General features: G+C 38.5%; 1 long non-coding RNA gene across 3 annotated transcripts in view; it reads right to left on the reverse strand.

The window, feature by feature from the left end:
• Positions 1-1,585: 1,585 nt before the first annotated feature.
• The window catches only part of LOC106863019 (uncharacterized), a 34,751-nt gene continuing 16,867 nt past the window's right edge, over positions 1,586-19,469 (reverse strand). For 2 of the 3 annotated variants that reach the window (XR_015801403.1, XR_015801402.1), the window contains 5 exons: positions 17,253-17,395; positions 12,981-13,193; positions 9,878-10,322; positions 8,288-8,455; positions 1,586-4,237 (listed from right to left, as the gene is read on the reverse strand). This is a non-coding gene — a long non-coding RNA (uncharacterized LOC106863019). The remainder of the gene's footprint in view (positions 4,238-8,287; positions 8,456-9,877; positions 10,323-12,980; positions 13,194-17,252; positions 17,396-19,469) is intronic. The other variant, XR_015801404.1, reaches the window with a different exon arrangement.

The raw sequence follows: 19,469 nt of genomic DNA on the forward strand, positions 1-19,469 counted from the left end.
AACTAATGCACAGCACTGAGAGTTTAAACAGTCTGAAGTTGAATTTAATGAAAATCTGATGGCTTCCAGGAGGGATAAGTGTGGGGCTGGGAGCACAGATTCAATTCAGATGCTTATATGCATGATATGTGTGAAAGTCATTGGGTAGGCTGAGATGTTTTGACTAGACAGGCATCTGATTAGTCTCCTTCATGTAAATTTGACTTAACTTTGTCCTAAGTATGGATGCAAATCAAAATAAATAGCCACCACTTTGGAAAGAAACATCGAAGCAGTAAAACTTTCAAGAGCCTTTTTGAAGCTCTGGATTTTGATTGTTTGAACCTTTATATGACTCAATAGTGACAACTTTTATAACAAAAGGAATTATTTCTACGTTATTTCTTCTATTTCAGCATAACAGATCACATAACTGTTCTTGGGTTTCCAAATATAAGCAAGTGCCTACTTATAGGATTAAATGGATATAAGGGATATGTATATTCACATCCACTTACAGTCTCTATTTCTAGAGACCCACAACAGTGTGTTAATAACAAACATTCTTCATTCAATCCTACAAAATTTCTGCAAGTATGTATTACTATGCTTAGCACAGAAGTTAAGTTTTGATGCATTATTGTTACTTTACAATTAAAATTATTATTTTTATTTTCACTTCTAGCTCCTTAAAAACCTCAACATAAATACTTTTGCCATCCCTCCTGCACACCCACTCTTGCTGATTTGTGGATCAGTTAAAAATATTTAAATGTTTTTAAATTCACCCATCCTTTTCTGTCCTCTAATAACTACACTCAGATGTGTAGAAATCACATTAGGTAGGCTTTTTTTATCTGATCTTGCAATAACATCAATTTCTAACCATACTAACACAAGAGGAACTAGAGAAGTAATTTTACTACAGTGTATGTGACTAGTAACACACAGTTTTATGCATAGAAAAGAGCAAAAATCATCGATGAATGTGAAAAGCTCAATCTAAAAACCCTAAAAAGCTCAATCTGTTTAACTTTTTCTTAAAACAAACAAGCAAAAAAAATATTGAGAAGTAACTTGATTACAGAGTAAAAGTACCTTCCTGGGGAGAAAATAGTGAGTCCTAAAGAGCTCTTTAATCCATCAGAGAAGGCATAACAAGAATCAATGACTAGAAGCTGAAGGCAAACAAATGCAAATGAAATAAGGTAGAAATTTTTTAGCAGCAGGCATGATTACTACTTGTATTATCCTAGTACCTGGAAGCCAAATTGTAGATCAGGACTCTGTTAGGTGCTGGTAAAAAAACCCAACCTCAAACCAAAAGAAGACACCCAAAACACAGAAAAAAACCGTGATCCCTGCCAAAAGGTTACAAAAAGCATGAAAGATGAAGTAACATAATAAATCAGTGATAATAATATCTGGTATGACAGGCAGCAGTTTCAGGCCACAGTTTCACGATACAAAGTGTTTAGTTGAGATACATGCTTGAGGTGACTCTGAGTATCTAGACTGTTTTGTCCCATTCCCACTATTTCTCTACAGCTATGAAATGTTGAAGCCTGATCCTTACTTTAAAAAAAATAATAAATCAGTACTAAAATCAGGGTTTTCATTTTTATTTTGCAACAAAATGCCAGTGAATACTTCTGCATGTATTTTGATTTTTATGAATTTCAGGGATTGGGTTGACCAAATTTTCTCTAACAGTATCTCCCACCAGTTCTTTTTCACCACCTCCTGCATTACTTGTGAGAAAAGACTGCATATCCCAGGGAAAACACGCAAAAGCGAAGTATGAGATTGTTTTGTTTTCCTCACAGCAAATCACTAGGCTTGGTGACAAAATCTCAAGCACCATCCATAATTAAAGCAGACATTAACAAAAACTGAAACTCAGACCATGGTCTGGACAAGGTTTCTCTGAAAAAAACTTAATATGCTACCAAATTCTAACATAAAATATATTAAGATGAGCTTGTGTTCCCAACACAATTGCTCTAGCACTGGAGCCCACACACCATCCTTGGTAGTTCACAAAGACAGTAGGCCACTAAAATTTGACTGGGAAGAAGACAAAGGAGTAAGCCAAGAGCAGTATTTTATATTATTAAAGTTTTTTGTGAGATCAAGGATCTCCATCTATTTGTGAGATCAAGGATCAGAAGGATAGCCCTTGAAAATCATTGTGGAAAGAACTGGGAGCATCTCCTCTTATTTTTCAATAGGAAAACATAGGAGAAAAGCCCACCTTTGATTTCTGTTTCTTCACTTAAATTATTAGCAGACTAAAGCAACAGGCCTGAAGTCTATTGCACTGAGAAGCTCTGGGGGAGCTAATTTTTAGGGGTGGGAATGCTGAAGAGAAAACAAAAGCTAAAGAGCTGGGGTCAACACTCTACAAATAGTCCCAGAGACTTGGATGCAAACTGGATATACCCATGGTGTTAAGCACTCTTCCTTCCCTTCCTCCCTGGAGGTGGCCAGCCTCCTGCCATTGGCTGACGTTCTGAGTTTCACTGAGTGGATATTCATGTTCACATGCTAGACAGGGAATTGGTTACAACCAGTTCTAAAAGCTTTCATTTTTCTCTTGCTCCTTGTTAAAAATACTTTGAGCTATAGCTGTAATAAGTGACATTAAAAGAACACCGCTTCATTGCAAAGCTTAAACACTTAACAGCCTTACTCTTTGGCCTCATGCACCGTGCTGAATTTTTCCACGGGACTGCGGCCACTCCATGTGTGCAGGACACAGCTCAGGAAGTGAATCAGGGCTGTGCATCAAATTAGATTATTTATTGGTTGGTGTAAGTATTTTCTTTAGGAGTTATGCTGAAAACAAGATAGACAACTGCAGGAAGAGAGCGATGGGCATGTGGTTAAGGCAGTTGAATGCCACACAGAACACTCAGTTCTGCCTCTGCCTTCACCAGCAGCCCCCAGGAGCAAGGAGAGAGTCAGACCTCACACCTTGGCAGATGGCCAATCAGCCTCATCTTCCTCATTTTCTGGGAGTCCAAACAGAAACACCTTGGGCCTTTCATGTAGAAATGCAAAGCAGAGGATGATAAGGGAAGGTTTGGGTCTCGAGGGAAAAATGGAGCCAGAGGCACAAGGTTAAATTGCAGGAAAATCCATTTAGTATCACTGACTTTACTACTGACTAAACAAGTGGCTCAGTTTTCTCCTTGGTCTAACAGAACAATGGTACTTTTCTGTTCTGGGAATATGCAAAAGTTGACCAAATACTGTGAAACTCCTTAATATCATTGCAATAAGCCTACAAAAACAACAAAAAAAGCTTTTCTGATGCTCTATATAGAAAGGAAGTTTTGGATCTTTTAATCTCCTAATTAATGTATACTGCTACATACATGCTTTAAAAATATATACAATATAAATACCAACATGTATGAAGATAGAACACATCTATTTCTCCTCTCACACTCTATATGTGATTTTTCAAAGTCCTTTCTATAGCTTCTATCAGGGCTATAACTTTAGCATTCAGTGAAGCTGCAACACGGAATAGGACACGGAACATGACTCATTGTCAACAAAAGGTATTCACTGGCTCACAAAAAATAAAAATATCTTCACTCTGTTCTATGTTGTGTAACCAGAGCCACAGGAATAGAAAAGCAACAGGATAGCTAGTAAAAGGTAATATATTTTCCTACTTATTTTATTACAATGGAGTATCATCATATTGAAAGCTTTCAGTAACACTAGGTTACCACGTTTTTGCAAAATAAAATATTATACTTTGTGTCCAGCAAGAAATAAACAAATCTACCTACATCTTTAAAAATAACCTGAACAGTTTCAACACTTACTCTGATTTAAAAATCTGAGTTAAGAGAAATATCCCAATCGAAAACACAGGTGATGATCTCCATTTTAGGTAGAAAGCCACTAAATGTAAAAATCTAACACAGTGATCAGAGCAATCATAAGGTTTAGGCGTACAACAGAACAGAAATATTTTAACAATGTCCAACAACATCCCAAGCACACAGTGTCTGAACACTACAAAAGTGGATGTGCATGAGACTTAAAGACAACACCATTTTAAAGGATAATTTTCATCATTAAAGAAGCAAATAGACAGGAGAACGAAACAGAAATTTAGGTTCAGGCCTACAATCAAATCTTCAGAGTGAGAACTTGCAGTCACCAGAGTCCTATGAACTTCGTCAGGCCCCCAGACTATTGAGATCCATTTGAACAAATCCAGTTGCAGGACTAGGACCTAAATAATGTAAAGAGAAAAAAAAATGAAATCAGGTAACACAGCACACAGCCCTAGTTAAAGAGATACCAAACTAATTACAGAAAAATAATTTGAGTGCCTAGACCATTACAAGATCTCTGTTTTTACCCTAAAATGCTTCAGCTACAGCAAAGGCAGTGGTATCTTACACCGAGAGATTTATAGAGCATTAATTGATCACAGCACATTCCCCTTCAGGCAAACACAACTACTTCAGTGTGTTTGCTCACCTCCTGTATGCTGCTGCTTTTTCGTTGTTATTTGTTTTATTATTCTTAATAAAAGGGAGTGGTGTAAAATCAATAAAGGTGATGTATTCATCTTCATCAGCTCTTCATGTAGATTTTCAGCTTCTTAGTAACACAATGGCCAGAACTAACATGAGATAATCTTCCCGCATTTTAAAACATTGCAAAAATGACAGAAAGTAAATAATCTTTCTAGAAGAAGTGGCATTGTTACGCCTATCAGAAGGTTGTGAGAAGTTCTAGCTCGGCAGTGTGCCTCCCTAAGGTTTCAGTGAAACCCCATGGTAGCATGCCCCTAGTATCATACAACTGCTAATGAGAAAATAGACTGGAGCAAAAAAATGCCTACCTCATAATGAGGTTTGCCCACTGAAATATAGACTTTGACACAACAGAAGCAGTGAAGACTCTACAGGAATATCAGATTTATGGTGGCACAAGCACATGGAATCACAGGCTATACCGTGGAGTGCTGTGTTATCCAAACCTCCATGCCAGCATTTATCATCCACCCCAGGAAGGGGTCCATGCTTCCTCTCTACCTAAGGCTATCTCTCAGCTTGGGAGGCTGTAATGGCAAATTCACCATGCCTGTAAATGTCATCACTGCACCTTGTACCTTCACTAGTATGACATCTTTGAGACAGCCAGACCAAAGACAGAATTAATTGTCCAGGAGTATGATACCATTCTTCCTATTACAAGGGCAGAGTTACACCTTCAGAGATCAGCATGTAACCAGACAATCAATATAAATAAACCTTCTACCCAAAAAAATATTCAAGACAACCAAAAAGTAGTCTCTGATTACTTTTGTATCTCCTACAGGATGGCTTAAGATGCAGCACAATCCTTTACATAAAAAAGAGTTTAAAAATTAACTCAAGATACAGGAGGACATGAACATCTTAAATTCACTGAGACACTGATTTGCCCATAGCACTCATGGAGAGATAAGGACTCAAACTGCTATTATTTCTAGACAGAAAAAAAAAATATTATATACAAAGTTCTCCAAGCTCATGGACTTTAAGAAACCTTTTTTGCCAAGACAACACACTGACTTAGACCACTTATATATAAGGAAACTCAAAGATATGCAAGGCAGATGAGATTTCCAAAATTTGTGAAAAAAGGAAATGTGTTTGTTTTTTTAGAATTGGTGTTAGCTCAGGACAGATACCAAAATCTTCTCTCCCATTCTGATACTGAATTCCCAGTTATATCCCACATACATGTCTGAAAGTGGCACATGGTAAAGAATCTACAACACTGGACTTCAAATATAGTGTCAGATTTTGGTTATTTTATCTCCAGAGAGTTACAGCCTCTAACCTGGGGTCACTCTGCAGGCACACAAGGACCTGGGGGGAAGATGCAGCCGGCAGGGCTCAGCCTTGTGCAGGCAGAGGTCCCAGTGTGCTCATGGGGTATGTTTGCTGAATGAATTTATGATGTCACAGATTTTTACCAAGCAGAGAGTAATTTACTGCCTTATCACTACTCTTTCTTTGAACAACCCGAAACTATTGATGGGTCATTAATACAAAATTCCTTGCCAGAGTTACATTTCCAAAGAAAGACAGGTTTAAATTCCTTTTCCTGAAGCTTTATCTTTTTAATCTGGACACCGAACTACTACTCAACACCTAAGACAACCTTTCTTCTCGCTCTTGCAAACATACATTAACAATTTCGATTTCCACACCTGTCAGAAATTTATTGAAAAACAACAAAAAAAAGCTGTTTGGATTTTTTCTTCAGGTTATGCCTCCTTGATACTAAAGCTGCCTTATCTCTGGTTTCAGTCAGAAAAGCCTATGAACAGTTCTAATTCACACCTGTTCACTACCATGTCCATACAACTACCCATCACTGGAAAGTTAGCCAAGAGCAGATATATTTCCTCTGTCCTTTCTCAACCCGTGAGTTCTGGTACATGCTGAAGGGGGAAGAAAAAGAGGACTGTGGCTGGTGTGGGACCTGGCTATAAAATTCTCAAGAAAACTGAAAGCTTCCTCCTCCTGGGGGGAATTACTATATCATCAAGCAGAATCAGAATAAGGAACAGAATCAATTAATTATTACTGAAATACTATGGAATATTGTTATTAAAAGACTTGACTTCATAATTTAATTGTAAGGAAATTACTGTATCTGTGTTCACCAATACAATAAACCAATTTAAAAGATCAGTGACTACCCAGCAAAATACATCTCTTCATGCTAGGCATCCCACTGTGACATTACAAACCAAACTCAACAATTAACTGTCCAGTCCTTTGTGGCAGGTGGGGAAATATTCTAAGCAATATTATGTGGGAAGAAGTTGTAGGAGTGAAGAATGTCAAATAATAAGTAATACAATTATATTTGAGGACAGATCTTCACGGTTTCTCCTATGAATGGATTTAACTGTTGGTGACACACACAGAGCTGCACAGCTACACCATCATCCTGCCTATTGCTCAGGCATGTAACTCTAGCATCACCTTGCATCCCAAAGATACTCCAAATCCCAAGATTTATATTCATCATTTGCAGATACTTTCAATGCAACATTTCCAAGACAGTATTTTTCTTAATTCTCCCAATCAGCTCAAGTATTCAATCAGGTTAATCATCATCATCATGTTTTGATTCAGCAAGATTTTGCTCCCTGCTTTTTCATTCAGCAACTTTTTTTTTTCTCTGCTTTTGACAAACACACCCTAATATCACACACATTCACTGAGAGAAGTGCTGCAAAGACTCTTGTCCTAGTCAAGCACTTGGAGAACACATCATTATCTCCCTGGCTACTTCTGCAGCATCTACCACTTGTCTTCACTTTCAAGGTCCATCTTTGCTTATCACCACCACACCTATTGCTCCTTAATCTTTGTCAGGAAGATAGCTGTAGTTTGTTCATGTTTGAAACCAGGCCAATTTTCATAAAACATGAAGCTGAAAAAACCATTAGATCATACTGTCTAATTTGATTATTATGTTGTGTTTGGTTGAAACACTTTAAAACCCCTCCACTTTCTACTGATAAAAAAAAAAATTGAGGGATGCTTCTTGTATCTCTTTCCTTCCTATCTATCTCCCACTTGCCATTCAGTGTCAGGAGTCCAGTTTCCAGCTCCTCTCACACCCACATGGTGTATTTTCAAACAAACCTCTTGTGCCTTTTTCTGTCTTACGCCTTACACTTTATGGAAACTCCCTTAAATATCTGAAAACATACTGCATTACTGTTGTTCAAAGCTTTCTCTGAAATTCAGCTTACTAACATGCCCCTACAGCCCCTATGAGCAAAATGTGTGATAAGTAGTTATATACACATCACCTGTTTTCAAATGTCTAAAGTAAGCAAGAGTGGGATGTAGGAGACAGATCCTACCCTACAGTAAATAGAGAGAGGCTCCTTGAGAGAGATTTGGTTGAAGGAACTCCTGAAACACTGCAAAATGTCCTGTGACGGAGCCTCTGCTTACGCTGTGGAAATGGCCTAAGGAAAGCAGTCTTGATTTAGTTACATGAGTTGGATCCCTAAAGTATGAATGTTCCCCCTGACTACTAGCATTTCCCTTCTCCTCTGTGTATATTTTCTGCTTTCAACTGTATCATATTTACACTGCTAAGATTTAAAATTGCAGATATTCTTTCCAGCACGCCTGCGTGATGCAAAGCACCATAGGAACTAGTTATTTTACAATTATACAAAACCAGTCTTACAATGCTATACAGTATTTCATTAAACAGATCCTGATCATGCAATTATCATAGCATTACGCACATACGCCTGGTGGATGATGCACAGCTCTGTGCACTAACTTCAACTCTGGTATTTACTAAATTCCTCAATCCTGTAATAAAGACTTGGAATGTGTTCATGGCAGGCACCAGCTTTTTTTTTCTCCCCACTGTGAATCATGGGCAAATCTTCAAGAAAAAATCAACATAGCTAAAAAAGCAGAGAAAGGAGAATAGGAATATTAGGAATAATTAGGATATCAAATAGAATGTATTCACATAAAGGGTGATTAGACATTGGAATGGGCTGCGTAAACAATAATAAAAAGTCATATCAGGCACCATGCAAAAAAGAAAATAGAATACAACTACTACTGGTGATGATCTTGTTCTGGCTCCAGGTAACAGAAAGTAAGTCCTTTCAAAGCCAAAAGTAAGAGAAAAATTTCTCCTGAAGCCAATAAACAAAAAAATGAGGACACAGTCAGTCATAGAACAAAATCTGATCAAAATCTAACCAATTGAATGAAATTATTTGATTTCATTATAATAAACATCATTAATAGCAAAGAGTTAACCGCAAAATGCTGAAAAGGATTTATTTGGTCCTGTATTATGGTGCAGTCATTAATAATTCAGTAACTGGGGCAAGTATCATGGCATAAAATCTGCAGTTATTTCAGTTACTCAGAATCAAGGAAAATTATTAATCTAGCCAAAATTAGTAAGTGGATCCCAGAAAAACTCAATCAAGTTTAAATTATGATAGAGAGATAACAGACACATATTAAAATAAACCCATAAACCAGTCTGTGTTTTATGAGGTTTCAAATTAAAGACACAACTATAAGGAACTTAAGCAAAGGGAGAGTAATAGTTACCTACAAAATTTCCAGATAAATTGATGTTAGTCACTAACATTTAGTCTCCCATAGATTTAATTTACTTTGTTCTCTTACTCACAAGCACTGACACTTATCTGTTTACAAGATAGCTTACATGATAAACAAAAGACAAGGGCCATCAGCTATGAAGTCCTCGCCCCATTTCAGGAGTTGTTTTAATCATCAATATCAATTAGACAAGTGATAGAATCATAAAATAGTTTGGCTTTGAGGGGACCTTAAAGATCATCTACTTCCAACCCGTCCTGCCATGGCTAAGAACACCTTTCACTGGACCAGGTGCTCAAAGACCAATCCAATCTGGCCCTGAACACCTCCAGGGATAGGGCATCCACAACTTCCCTAGGAAACTTGTTCCAGTACCTCAATATACTCACAGTAAAGAATTACTTTCTAACATTTAATTTAACTCTATTTCCTTTCAGTTTGAAGCTATTAACCCTTGTCCTATACTACATGCCAGTGTCAGGTGTAGGGGGGTGGTAGGATTGCACCTGTTCAATGGAAGTCAATCATTAGACCAGTTATCCCCTAATGGGATGACACATCAGTTGCTTGGCCCCAGGAAGGAACCAGGGCCCACTTCAGCAGTTTAGTGAAAAATCTCTGCTCAACACACCACTACAATCAAAATAAAAATAATGAAACAGGCAGCTTAAACAATGCAAGACAATTATAAGAAAACCAGTGTAATAGGATTATAAAAAAAATCAGTGCTGGGACCTTACCAGAAAAAAAAAAATCCCATATGAGGTACAGGTCACTCTTCCTCCAAAAAGATACTAAAGATACGGGCAGGGTTCAAATGTGAACAGTAATAAACGTAATAAATGTCCTATGAAGAGAAATTAGAAAGTTTCAAATCGAGAATATTATGCATGGACATGTAAAGTGATTACTCTAGAGAGGTCAGATCAGACATTTGTATGCTTGCTATCTTACAACACAAGAAAAAATACAAAGAAACACTAAAAGTGTGGAAAATTCAAAACTGAGCAGAAGAAATGTTTTTTCACATCCTATATAATCCATTCATATTATCATGGAAATTCAGTTATTAATCTAAATACAGTGTCCCTTTCAATGACAGTATAAATTAAACCTTACAACATAGAGAAATCAGGAAGCAACTTACCTGTAGTTAACATCAGCTGAAGCATTAGGAGGTATTTACTAGTCAAAAGGGAAACCGTATTATAGTTTAAGCAAATGCAATAAACCCTACACAAAAATACAAATTACAAAAAGGAATAGCAACTTGATTTTGATATTGAAATTTTACTCACAGTCTCACAGTAATTCTTCCTACAGTTTGCATTAAATACTATTAATAGCTCATTAACAACAGTAGTTGCCTTTAGAAGGTTTTGAAACAACTAAAGTTTGGACACATAAAATTTTTACGTGAGCAGTAAGGGTAAATACATGAAAAATAAAAACCAGCATGATGATGAACTTGTTTACCCCATCACTGCAGGTTCTATCTAAAATATATTTTTCTCTCATTTCCAATCACAGCCAGTTTCTTAGAAGCTTGTCTATTTTTCAAAGACCTGATATTGAACAGTGTTCCCTTTATCACTTTTTTAGAGAATTATTTGAACAATGATTCTCATCACAAATCTTGCTAACAAGCACCCAAAAACTCGCTACTTACCATTCACCCACAGACAAGCGAGCTAGAATTAGCTTAAGCACTGAATCCTGAGTAAGCCACAACTATACTGCTTGGTTATCTTGATTAGATCATCCTGGTGTAGTTTGAAACACACATTATCACTGCACAAACTAAGACCCACACTGCCCTGTTGTATTAGCAATTACAAAAATATGTAAAACATTATAACCTATATAGAACATATAACATTTAAATTTTTTATCAGAGAGCAGAGTCTTAGTTGTATTAGGATAGGCATGATAAAAATGAAAGAGAGCATAAGGATGTGGCTTCATATATTTGGGTTGATTTTTTTTCCAACATATCTGGGAAGGTAAAGAGAATATTATATTGTCTGGAGGTGAGGGAGCAGGAGAGGCTGCCAGCACTGTCAGTGCAAGGTTGGGCTTAGTCAGAGGCTGGGTCAGGTAAACAGGGCAGAAGTAAAAGGCTGAAGCATCATACAGTACACCAGACATTAAATGTGAAGACTCTCATGTCAATAATACAGAGAGCACAAAGAACAAGAAAGATTGTCTGGGAACTTGTTCTCGGATAGAGAGAAGACAGCTTGTACTAGGACACATGGAACTGAGAGATTTAGAGAGTTACATGAACTTCATGTGGTGATACTTGAGTGTAGGCTCTGGTAGAGAAGGGAATTTTAGTCCATGGGCAGCTGTGGGTCTGAGAAGACCTTACTGCAAGCAATGACAGGAAAGCTGTCTGGAATAAAAGCAACGCAACAGGCTGCAGAAAGGCTGTGTAAAATTTCTGAAACCCAAATGGCAACATCATCTGTGTTCTGAAAGCAGCAGACCATTCACCACCAGGATACAAAGAACATAAAAATTATTCTCCTTAGGTAACTAACTCTGTTTTGCTGTTTCAGCGGGCCGTGTATTTGAGTGTAAGAACTGTCACTTGGCAGATTTACCTTTCAGTTGTGCAGTTTCTACCTGTAATCATTTTAATAACACATCCCATTAAAAAATATCATCACTTCCTTAAATAAAAGGGACATTTTGCTTTTCTAAAGCTTTTATATGCTTGACAGTATGTTCTGAATGTACATAACTTGAAATATACCTCATTGGACATTTACCTGGAAAGTTACCCCACGCTTTTTTCCTTTTAAGTAGCAGGTGGGCAAGAGCAGTAAACTAAACTCATGGGAGAAAAGGTGTAACTTATTTCATTTAGATGGAAAAGAATTTCTTGTTAAGGCCACTTCTTTGCTCATTGCAACAGTACCAAAGCTATTTATTTGGTAATAAGAGTTTCTGGACTGAAACAGACATTTCTGAACTTGTTGTTGATGATTAATGTACAGTTTAAGAGAGCCATTACTTTGTGACAGGCACTACAGAAGCCAAGTGTCAGATAATGTATCAACTTCTGCTCCACTCCAATTCTAATTTAATGGTTAGAGCTCTTATTCTTACGGTCTTGTTTCAAGTATTATACTACAAAGAGTTCAGCAGGATACACAGAAGTTGCTGTAAAAGTCTTGTAGCGCGAATACCGTGTAGGCATTCAATTCGACATATTTTAACATTAGCCAAAGCACATCTTTGAACGCGAACAAGTGCCACAATCCCCTGCGTAGGCGCGGAAGGAAGAGCTAAGTTTCTGCTATAAATGAACAAAAGAAACCTGACATGAAGCCGGCCGCGGGCAGCGGCTGGTCCGGCGGGCAAAGGTCCCTCCAGGCACAGCCCCAGCCCCGGCCCCGGCCGGCTGCGGGCGGCTGCCGCTCCCCGGGGAGGGTCGGGGGACGGGGGGAGGCACGACCCGCCGGGTCCTAATGCCGCCGAGCCCGGGCAGAGACCTCTCGCCTCCCGCCCCGGCCGGCTGAAGGCACCGCCGCGATGCCCGGACCATCCCAATGGAGAAATTTCTGGCCGCGCTAGCTCGAGGACACATCTCACGGGGAACACCCTGAGGCCACTTGGATGTGCTCATGTGCAACACGGTCCCTTCGCCGGGAACTGGCAGAGATGAGCACTGCCACCGGCGAAACCACCTCCCTCTCCTCACCCTCCAGAGAAAAACACCCAAGGATTCCACGGGAAAAAGAAGAGGACGGTACCAGCAGCCCCTGACATCGATGCTCCTTCTATACTTGTAAGAAACCCTGATTTGTTCGTCAAAACTCAGCCCCCGAACTTTACCTGAGAGCTGCTCATCTTGGTCACGCAGTACAGGAACAGAAGAAACGCTCTGGAACAGGTGGGAAAGTGAGAGAGCAGGACTAAAACTGTACATGCTGCAGCAGACACGAGCACGATTCCAGGAGCTCTCCTGGCAAACAAAGGAAGGCTCTTGACAAGCAAAGATTAGGAAGAGAGGAGACTGCAAGAAGTCCAGCGAGGCAGCTTTTACACCTGTAGATGTGGAATACACCAGCACATCCACTCTCTGGTTTGCTGCTGTTACTATGGTCTATTAAAAGCAAACGCAGCTGTACAAGATTACCACCCTCTGCACCTTCACACCATTCTTTCAAACACATCAGCCTGGCCACAGAAGTAATTTCTGATGTATTTTCACTTTGCTACCTCCTTCTTCTTGCCTATACATTAACATCACTTGAAGATTAAACAGCAGAATTGTTATAACTTTATATGTTTGAATACCATTTTATTGAGATATCCTTAAGTGACCTGAGGTGACTTGGTCTGGGCGTGCTAGAACTGCAAGCAGGATTGAAACAGTTGCTTTTATTGCCTTCCAATGTTTCCTGTGGAATTGCAATCGATTTTGCTAGCAGTTACACACACACATTTCATTAATGCGCCTAGTGCTGCTGCCAAAGCCGAGAAGGGTGAAGAGAGAAGTCTGTAAGAAGGACAGATAAGCTCCCCAACAGTGAAAGCAGAGTTAGGTAAGCAGTGACAACCTCCTCACGAAAACAAGCAGGGACACAGACAGAAAAAGTTGCACCCAATGTACAGCCATGAGAAATGTGGAGTGAAAAACTTATATTGAAGAGTGGTCTTCCCATAAATATATCTGTTTGCTTTGGCATAAACTCCTCCACTACAAACTATGCATGACAGAACAGGACCATTACTTAAAAGCCAAAATACCTGACTTGTGATATGCTTTATCTATCCTGTCACAGCAATCTGTCTTACTCCTATGAAAACCACAAAACAAAACCACAGAACAAAAATATCTAGAGCCATACACATACTTCATACTTCCACTATATGAACCAGTGCAGGCTTAGAGTTAACATCACATGTTTGCATGGCACATGAAAAAAGCCAAAACGTCCTAAAGACTCAAAATAATATCAATAAAGTTTCACTTTGTATACTTTTCAAAGCCTTGCCTCTCACAGCTCTGAGTGCACATCTCTCTCCCTATTACAGATAGTAAAGACCCTGCTTCCTAGGTTGCTCCCAGCAATATTCTGATGTGAAGCTTCTATAATGTAAGTGATAATTTGTGTGACTTCATCAATAGGTAAATCTGTTTAATCTTTCACATTCTTATTAAACAACAGAAAATCAAATGGGTAAGAAAGCCAAAATTCAAGGAGAGCTAAGGTAATCAGGTCCAACTGGTTCAATCTAACACTAATGAGTATTTTCACAATATGGAGAGCACTGGATCTCTGCTATCAACTTCCAAAATAAAGCAATTTCTGAATCTGTTGAAATACTTTAAAAAATGCACAGGTGGCAATGCAAATCAGATACTTCTGTAGCCTCTCATCAAATAGTCCAGAAATTAATACAATGAAACTATACCACCTCGTTAAAAGAAAAGAAACAACTAAAAATTACTGTTTCTCAGTTCCAACTTGGGCTCACAAGACAGATGTAGCTTACAAACTCAGCAAATCAAGTGTGAAAAAGAGCAATCAGACAAAATAAAACACAGCTTTTTGAAAGAACACACGTTGAGCAATTGCTAGCACACGCATCCGAAGTGCACAAAACTTCCCAAAGATTCAAACGGATATGAGCATCTTCCACATTCTCATGTGCAATGGCATCAAGTTTCACTGTGGGCTCCAATAGCGAGGGCATGCCTTGAGGCTGGCATGTTCATTTAACATATGAGTCATTCGGTGTGGAAACAACGTAACAGAAATATCCACAAACCAATGAATTGTGAAAGAACTATAACATTTTCCCCCTCAGGCCTGCACCTACTAAAGTGTCACAAATAAAGTTAATATCACAGAAATGATTCAGCAAAAGAGGAATTAGGCAGTAAATGACAGTCAACTCTTTTACGAGTCAATAACTTAATCGTTTTTATTAGAAACCATACCAGTCAGTACCGTCATCTTAGAAAAGATCAACAAAAAAAGATACTCCATACCTGACTTTTATAACTTCTGTAACTACAGATAATATACCTCTACAACATAAAAATTGCAAACTAGGTTTTTCTTCACTGATATCCTCCTTCAGAATCAGAGAGAATTTAAAACTGAGAACTCATCACCACTCCCTTAGCCTCCTCTCCCCCCACCCCTCCCCTCAAAAAAAGCTGGTTTAAAATATAAACGAGATAAAATAATTAACCAAACACTTGACGTGCAATGAACCTGAGTGAAAGATTTGCCTGGCAAGAAAAAAGAAAAAAGTTGTAAGCAGACTAGCTTCCTCTCCTTTAGCTTCTTGCTACAATAGCCCACAGAATCACAGCAGTGAAAAGATACCTGCTTTGATGTACTTATTTATAAGTTTACATTTATATATCTAACATGCATATTTGTCCAAGTGCAGTTAAAAGGGAACCCAGTATGCCCCTAAATTTAAGACACTCCTTTGTGTTTTGTATTTTGGTACTGGAATGAGTACATAGTACTTTAAGGGCCAGATTTTATCTCCCTCCCACCTCAAAAGGAAAAATAAAAAAACTGAGTGTTACAGAAAGAAATATTAAATAGTCATTCTTAGTCACCTTCCTTGCCAATCTAATTTCAAATAAGGAGGCTGCTTACATTAATATTTTTAAGACTAACTTACGCACTTATATCAGACCTTTGGAGTGTAGCCACAGACCTCTCAGAGCTCACCTACCAGGCATTCTCTGTCCTTCCTCTCACAGTATCTTAGTGAGGATGCTCTGTTTCAATTAATGCAGCCCTAGGCACCTATTATGATGTACAGCTACACTGTACAATGAAGTCCAGAGCAGCTGGGTTCTCTCAGCTTGGCTGGTGCTCACCCCCATGAGAATACACCCGTTTTCCTGCTCTCACTGTGTGTCCATGGGAAGTATCTGTGTTAGCACACGGATGTGTCTGAGCTCCTTATCCTTGCTTCTCAGCAGGGCTAAGGCCTCTGACAGGCCTGCTGTTACCACTCAGACACTAACCACCACCCCTCTGACCAGCACAGTCTATCCGATTAACACCTAATCTGCTTGTGAATTGGCTCCTGAGCCACCCTGCTTCCTGCAGGGCATGACAAAATTAAGAGTTCCCGAGGTGTGCCTAAACCCCAATTTCACTGGAAGTAGCATGCTCTGGAACAGCCATCTCAGCTATGAAACCGGTTCATCAGAAGAATGCGCAGGGTCTGTGCTGCTCTTTCCTATAGAGCTTATGCACATCCAGCACCTCAAAATACCCTTAACCAAGAAGCTTTAAGAACTGCCAGCAGAACAGTTCCACTTCAATATAAACCACCAGTGGGATTTCAAGAAAAAGAGGCACAAATTCTTTGTTTATTTCAAGAAGTCAGTATATACACAGATAAGAATATACTTGGCTTTGGTGAAAACAAGAATTTTTGCTTAGGGAATTGTTGGCTTAAGTTATTTCAAATACTAAATTTAAAGTAATCACTTCTACTACACTGCAGTAACAGTAAAACTTTCATTGGTGTTTTTACTTGCACTTTCTAATTGCGTACATTATTTAAATGGTGTGAAACTTCCAACAAAGTAGTTCCAGTGTCATAACTTAGCAAGCTGCCATATTTTTTTAACCAATACGAGGATTAAAAGTTTCCAGCTATAATTAGGTCGTCAATAATTACATGTTTTGTATCTCCTGCAAAGCTGGATGCAATGCCTATTAGAATACACTATTCTCATGTGTAGTGGTGAAATATGCCATGAGAGATTATACTGAGTAAAAAAAGACTTTTTTTAAAATGACAGTTCAAAAATATTCAGTTCCAAATATTCAGAGAAACAGGCTCACAGTGAGCCATAAATGGCCACTAACTCCCTCTCTAAAATAACTTACTCTTCTAAAAAGATGCTTTCACTATTTTTATATGCAAGAAGTCAACACTAAGTAAAGTTGTTGTAAAATGCTTCAGAATTTAAAATACTCCATGATATAGAGCAATCCTCCTACTTTCCACATTTTAGAAGAAAATTTCATCAGGCAAATCCTCAGAGAGACACAAACACATTTTACTGAGAATTATCACGCAGTGTTTAATAAATTACATGCAAATTCTTACCAGAATGCCACGCTTTTGAAGATGCCATATCCATTGTTATCCTCAAGATATCCATTCTTATTCATCATTAGTACCTTGCTTCCTTTGCACTCAAGCTTCAGAACGGATTTCTGACAAGCAACCCACACCTACCAAAATGGTTTCTAGAAAGCAAATTATATAGCTGTAAGACATGGAAAACCAACCAGCAATTTGCAAACCACTGCAAGTGCAATGCAAACAGAGCAAATAGAAAATTCATTCTGAAACGTTCATCCTATTATGCTGGACACTAATATAACCACAGCTGTAACATTATACTTGTAAATTACTGGTTCACCTATAGAAAAACCGCAAAGGCAAAATTCATTTTTATCCCATGGAATCTCCTATTTCATCTCATTAAGGGTGGGCATTTGCCTATGAATGGTTTTTATAAAAGAACAGGATGAAGCAACACAATTCTAAACTATACTTAAGGTATTCTAAGGACTTCCGAAAATTGAAGTTCCATTTATGCTGGACAGAGCAAATACACAGAACAGTAAAAGGTCCCTGACCACAAAGGAAAAACAAGTCTAAACAGGTAAGACAGCACAGGGGAAAAGTCCACACACAGCACAAACAGCAGGACTGCAGTAAATGTAACAGTAGCTCTACTTTGCAGGTGGCTTTTGCTCGCAAACAACATAGAAGGAGGTACAGGGTAAGGAGGGCACATTGGGTGGGTGGAAGCATATGTCGTATGCACGAACAAAGCAGAAGTGAAGAGGTAGAATGGACAGCAAGAGGTGAAAGAAACAGTCAGTAAGCACAGGACAGAAAACAGCTAATTAAAGTTAGTGAACGTTCTCTGAATGGTCAAAGGTCCCCAGCTTTTGGCTCTTTCTGTTCCTGTGAGTTAGTCTCTGGTGAGGTCCTTTCTTCACTGCTCCCAGGCTTAGAGCAGTAAACTTAGACTTATTTTATATTTATTTTCAGTTCTTTTCCCCATCACAATCCCCTCCCTACATTTTAAGATGGGATCAAAGATATCTCCCTCACCTGTAGCTTTAAAACAGAGATGATCTGAATCTACTCAACAATATCTGTATAGAACAAGCACATGCAGATCAGCCCTATTTGCAAGTGATCCAAGTTCTGATATTCTGACTTCAGCCTTCCTAATTCTTTCTTAGGTAACACATACTGGATAGCAGAAAAGTGAGGAAAGGCACTGATCTATCAAACAGTAGTTGAAAAGTTGCTAAGAGTACGTAAAACATTGTACTCCATGCTGAATAACAGAGTTGTTAGGATTCCAGATGGGGACAGCTGCTCTGTAGGCTCTGGTGCACACATCCAGATGGAAATATTCTAACCTTCACAGCAAACTGTACTTGTTCTATTGTTAACTGAATAGATTAGGCTTATATCAGAACAGAAGACACATTTTCATCGTCATAACACTCATTGTTTATATCCTTCAGCATAAATGGAGATAAGTCAGTGTAAAGAGCAAGTCTGCCTACAAAGGCAAATCAAACCTGTGAAACTGAAGTGGTGTAATTTTTTATGGGGCTGTATGGATAAGGGCAAACAAACTAGATTGAAGTCACTTTCATCTGGTGCAAGATCTCCAATAGGAATTGTTTATACAAGCATAGCAACAGCAATATAAGCAAAAACAATTTCTGGAATTGGGCCAGTGTTCCTAGGTTGTTTCCTTCTACGAGGAAATAAGCTACCAATAGATACAGTTTTATAATGATACAGCTCTATTCACACCAGGGAAAGGTGACTGATACTTTAATTTGGCCAGTACAGATAGAGAAACGTCTGATAGAACTGTCTCAGATACAGTCCATTTACCTATTGCAAGATAGCAACAATATTCCTAGCACAGGCAACACTTTAGAGTACTAATCTTTAACTTTAAAAATAATCCTCCTGTGTCATTCCCAGAACATCACCAACCTTTGAAATGCTAATAGAATTACTAGAGACAAACCAGACTTTGAATTTCTGCCAGATTCTGTCAAGAGTTCATCTGACAGAAGTTTTCTCTGTGCCACTCAGGTGTCACTATTCTTTCATACCTCATTTTCTTTAAAAATGAACTTTTTTTTTTAGCAACAATGTTGTGGTAATTTTGAATCTTTGTAAAAACACTGGTAAAGTGTGTGTCTTGGCTTGAAAAATACATATAAAAGCAATTATTACACCTCTGCCAGACTAGAGCTTTGGAAATTACCTGCA

This window comes from Sturnus vulgaris, chromosome 2 (assembly GCF_052056855.1).
Source record: "Sturnus vulgaris isolate bStuVul1 chromosome 2, bStuVul1.hap1, whole genome shotgun sequence".
NCBI classification, from domain to species: domain Eukaryota; kingdom Metazoa; phylum Chordata; class Aves; order Passeriformes; family Sturnidae; genus Sturnus; species Sturnus vulgaris.